The following is a 5,831-nucleotide window of genomic DNA, read 5'->3' as shown; positions in this document are numbered from 1 at the left end:
TATTGATACTTCAATTTAAAAAAAAAAAAAACTGGTACATAATATGAAGAAGTGTTGAGCTTTGAGTTAGTTTTCAGTTCATCAAAATATTGAACTGGAAGTTGTCCCAGTAGACTGGTGTCTAATGTTTGCAGTTTCCCTTTTAGAGAGAGACCTGATTTTGGCTTCTCTTCTGACTTGGTAAACAAGGGCTGAGTATTGTGTAGGAAGGATTATTATTGTGGAGACATGGTGTTCCCTACATGAATGAAAGTCACTTTGAGCAGTCTGAGGAAAGATGCAGATCCAGCATGTGATCATCACATATTTCAGGTTGAATTTTAAATTAAACAAATTATGAGCCTTTCCATTGGCTGCCTGGAGAAAGTTCCCCTAACAGCTAAAATGGTTAAGCTGGCATCTTTCCTCTTATTTCATCCTTTCCCCTACCACACTGTCCCTCTCTCATCATGCTCTCAGTTGTCTGTATTCAATGGGTTGTCTTCTGATCAGTCAGGCTTGACAAAGCCCTGGCTGGGATGATTTAATTGGGGTTTGGTCCTGCTTTGAGGAGGGGGTTGGACTAGATGACCTCCTGAGGTCCCTTCCAACCCTGATATTCTATGATTCTATGATCCACCCTGCATCTGTCCCTGTTTCCCTCCTTCCCTCCACAGTCTTTGCACATACACACCCCCAGTTTCCCATCTTGTCTTCCTCTCGTTCTCCTGCTCCTCACACTAACCTATCTCTTGAAAGCATAAACAGATGCCAACTTCCCCAAGAGCAACTTGATTGCACTCCCTTTGGCCTTTCTTTACTAAGGGGAGCCTGAGCCTCCTGCACATATTGAAGGGAAATGGTCATACTCTCTTAACTAAGAGTAGCCTGTGGGCACAGTCCCATGGAGAAAATGGGAGATAGTGGCCATCAATTGCCATTTGATTTTTCCCTGAAAGAAGAATGGTCTTGAAAGGATTATCCTCTAGTCCAGAGGTGGGCAAACTATGGCCCGCAGGCCACATCCGGCCTGCAGGACCATCCTGCCCCAGCCCCTGAGCTCCTGGCCGGGGAGGCTAGCCTCCGGCCCCTCCCCAATAGGTATGCTGCAGTGCAGGCAGCGCTCTGGCCTGCTGCTCCTACTGGGCAGCGCAGGGAGCGCAGCTGGCTCTGGCCAGGCGGCATGCTCCTGCTGCTCTGAGCAGCATGGTAATGGGGCGGTGGGTCCCAGGCGGCAGTCAGGGAGCAGAGGACGGTTGGATGGGGCGGAAGTTCTGGGGGGACAGTCAGGGGACGGAGAACAGGGAGGGTTGGGAGTGGGAGTCCCAGGAGGCCTGTCAGGAGGTGGGGGTGTGGATAGGAGGCGGGGGGGGGCAGTTGGACAGGGAGCGGGGGGGTGGGGTCCCAGGAGGGGGTGGTCAGGGGACAAGGAGCTGGGGGGTTGGATGGGTTGGAGTTTCTGAGGGGGGCAGTCAGGGGGTGGATGGGGGGCAGGAGCCAGGCTGTTTGGGGAGGCACAGCCTTCTGTATCCAGCCCTCTGGACAGTTTTGCAACCCCCGATGTGCAACCCCTCAGGCCCAAAAGTTTGCCCACCCCTGCTCTAGCCTCTGCTGAAAGATAACCTTTCAGTTATGAGAATAGTTAATAAAATAAAAAAGGTAGTTTTGAAAATGAAGTCCAATCTACCTGTTTTACCAGATACTTTCACTTTCCGTAACATACTTTCCCTTTTTACTAACTTGTGTAGATAGCAGTCTATCATAGACAAGTTTCAGACAGACCAATTTCAAACACTGATTAAATTTATGAAAAGAAAAGAAAGTAACTATACAGAAAAATAGCTTTCATGCCCTAATGCTGTCAAAAGGCTACATATAGAGAAACTATTTACTTAATGCCCCATTTCAAACCTGTTTCAGATTCCAGTCCTAGCTGTGAGTTGCTGCCAATGCTTCTATAATATTAAGCTTCCAGAAAATAGCAATACAGAACACTCAAATTAGACCCATAATCCTAAAAAGAATAGAGATCATCTACAATATCTTCCCAACCATGTTCCTTTGGAGATGCCTGGGGAAAAACAGGTCTTCCAGGATGTTCTAGAGGTCACCAAATCAGGCTCTAGTGAAACAAGGAGAAAACTTTATGCTTGGGAATGGGAGAATTAGAAAATAGGAGTTTCCCTTGATGACGTCTATTAAAGTACAAACTCACATAAGCATTTGAATTCTAACTGTGGTGAATGGAAGACCAAGTAGGTCAGTCTGCCAAAACTGAAAATTGCCAATTTAATGTTGGTGTGATTGTATTAATTCTTTAAAGCTGTCTCTTTTTTTCCCCGCCACTGTCTCTAATATACTTCCATCTGCCATTTTATTTCTTAACCACTTTCTTTTGTCTTTTGCATCCTCTCCTATACTTCGTCTTCTATCCCCTGAATGCAGTTTACTTTGGAGCAGCTGTGGAGTGCAGAAATATTTAGGCTTCTCGATACAGGGCTGATGAGCAATTCCTGCCTGTTATGATGGAGAATGTTTAGAAGGAGTGCTAGATTTTTCACTCTACCTTAATTTAATGTTTGCGGTGAAGTTAAATAGCTTTGTCAGCTGGCCCTGCTAGTGTCCGCTGTTATCACAACAATTTAGTTGTTGAGCTCTGGAATTTGAAACCCTACAAATTCACAGTGAGCAACAAATGAAGTAGAGGCATCAATGCAGTCAGATGCACAGCACAACTGGGCTTGGGATTTGCCATTAATATGGAGGAGGGGCGGCAGGAGCTTTTGAATCTACACTTTGACATGGGTAAGAATTAGCTATCTCACTATCACTGGCTGCTTTAAAGTTTCCTAAAGTGGGAAACTTAAGCTCCCAAAATGCCTTTCATGGTCCTGCAAAACATTTTGGGTGAGAGAGTTCCAGATTAGAAGTAGTATTTAGTTGAGTGTTTTTGAAGTTGACTTTATATAAAGCAGACTAATGGTACATACTTAATTTCAAATGTCTAGGACAGCTACTTCAAAATCCATAAATTCATTGAAATCTGCAATCTCTCTCTCTTTTTTTCCTAACAGCTAGTGCAGGGGTGGCCAACCTGAGCCTGAGAAGGAGCCATGATTTACTAATGTACATTGCCAAAGAGCCACAGTAATAGGTCAGCAGCCCCACATCTGCTCCCCAGTGCCTCCTGCCTGCTGGCAGCCCCCACCAATCAGCGCCTACTCCCCCACCCACTGCAATCAGCTGTTTCACGTGTGCAGGAGGCTATGGGAGGGAGGAGCAAGGGCATGCAAGGCTCAGGGGCAGGGGCCGTGGGGGCAGGGCTTGGGGCAGAGCAGGGGGTTCAGCAGTGAACACTCCCCAGCACATCGGAAAGTTAGCATCTATAGCTCCAGCCCCGGAATCAGTGCCTAGGTAAGGAGCCACATATTAACCTCTGAAGAGCTACATACAGCTCCGGAGCCACAGGTCGGCCACCCCGGGGCTAGTGTTACCCCAAAAGGCAAAATGTAGGTATGTCCATTTCAGATTCTGAAATTTTTTCCCCTCCTCTTTCTCCATCCCCTGGCCCCCACTTTCCAACCTGGCTTCAGCACTTTGCCAAAAGCTTAGTGTTAATTATAGCCACCCTCCTTCAGAACGGGAGTTGTATTTACCTTTACCTTAAGGACATCTGATCCTTTTCCTGAGAGCATCAGGGATAACCTATGTAAGTACCTTTAGAGACTATGTATTCTTAATAAAATTGGACTCATTCAGACATCTTTCACTGAAGTTCATCCACTTGTCTGTGCCTGGACAGGGAGTAAGTGAGACTTTCATTTTGGAATACTTCTTGCACTCCAGCATTTCCTTGCTCTGGTTTTGAACTTCACTCTGTGCCTAAGGTAGACTGTCCTTCATTGTCTTGGCCACTTTGCAACCTGTCTGGAGTTGCTAATGTGTCTCAGTCCTATTTTTAAAAGTGGATTTAGGCATCTAGGAACCTAAATCTCATAGAAAATCACTTGGGATTAAGGATCTTTAGGCACTCTTGACCATTTTACCTTAATCTTATTTACAGTCCTGCACTTCTGTCCCCCAGGGCTTTCTCATTGGAAGGTTATATTTTAGCCTGCTTTGAAGATACTTTCTGAAAGAGACTTGGAGTGGCTAAGTCATTATGCAAGGTAGCCTGTTTCCTCTTGTTTTTTCCTACCCCCCACCCCCAGATGTTCTGGTTTAACTTGGATTTTAACTTGAAGAGTGGTCAGTTTGGATGAGCTATTACCAGCAGGAGAGTGAGTTTGTGTGTGTATGGGGGTGGGGGGGATGTGAGAACCTGGATTTATGCAGGAAATAGCCCAGCTTGATTGTCATGCACATTGTGTAAAGAGTTGTCACTTTGGATGGGCTATCACCAGCAGGAGAGTGAATTTGTGTGGGGGGGTGGAGGGTGAGAAAACCTGGATTTGTGCTGGAAATCACTTTAGATAAGCTATTACCAGCAGGACAGTGGGGTGGGAGTAGGTATTGTTTCATATTCTCTGTGTATATATAAAGCCTGCTGCAGTTTCCACGATATGCATCTGAGGAAGTGAGCTGTAGCTCACGAAAGCTCATGCTCTAATAAATTGGTTAGTCTCTAAGGTGCCACAAGTCCTCCTTTTCTTTTTTCTGAAATAGTCTCCTGCAGGGTAATACTATCCACTGAATGGCACAGCACATCCTGAATTTTCTTCCACACCCCAACCTCTCACAATTTATTCCTTGAGGAGGAATCAGTTGTGATGACCTGCCTACCTTAAGGATTTTTGCACCACTATATTGACATAAGCGGCGAAGAGTCCTGTGGCACCTTATAGACTAACAGATGTATTGAAGCATAAGCTTTCGTGGGTGAATACCCACTTCGTTGGATGCATGTCGTGGAAATTTCCAGAGGCAGGTATAAATATGCATGCAAGAATCAGGCTACAGATAATGAGGTTAGTTCAATCAGGGAGGATGAGGCCCTCTTCTAGCAGTTGAGGTGTGAACACCAAGGGAGGAGAAACTGCTTTTGTAGTTGGCTAGCCATTCAGTCTTTGTTTAATCCTGAGCTGATGGTGTCAAATTTGCAAATGAACTGAAGCTCAGCAGTTTCTCTTTGAAGTCTGGTCCTCAAGTTTTTTTGCTGCGGGATGGCTATTAAATCTTTAAATAGCTTTAAATCTGCTATTATGTGTCCAGGGAGGTTGAAGTGTTCTACAGGTTTTGTATATTGCCATTCCTAATATCTGATTTGTGTCCATTTATCCTTTTACGTAGGGACTGTCCAGTTTGGCCGATGTACATAACAGAGGGGCACATGATGGCATATATTACATTGGTGGACATGCAGGTGAATGAACCGGTGATGGTGTGGCTGATCTGGTTAGGTCCTGTGATGGTGTCGCTGTGTTGATATGTGGGCAGAGTGGGCATAGAGGTTTGTTGCATGGATTGGTTCCTGAGTTAGTTACTATGGTGCGGTGTGTAGTTGCTGGTGAGACTATGCTTAGGGTTGGCAGGTTGTCTGTGGGCAAGGACTGGTCTGCCTCCCAAGGCCTGTGAAAGTGAGGTATCGTTGTCCAGGATGGGTTGTCGATCACTGATGCTGCGTTGGAGAGGTTTTAGCTGAGGACTGTATGTGATGGCCAGTGGAGTTTTGTTGGTTTCTTTCTTGGGCTTGTCTTGCAGCAGGAGGCTTCTGGGTACACGTCTGGCTCTGTTGATCTGTTTCCTTATTTCCTCGTGTGGGTATCGTAGTTTTGAGAATGCTTGGTGAAGATCTTGTAGGTGTTGACATAATTATGTTGGTGCAAATCCCTGTGTAGATGTACTGTGACTTA

The sequence above is a fragment of the Lepidochelys olivacea genome (assembly GCF_965140295.1).
Source record: "Lepidochelys olivacea isolate rLepOli2 genome assembly, chromosome: 2".
Classification (NCBI taxonomy): domain Eukaryota; kingdom Metazoa; phylum Chordata; order Testudines; family Cheloniidae; genus Lepidochelys; species Lepidochelys olivacea.
This window is presented reverse-complemented; position numbering follows the sequence as displayed.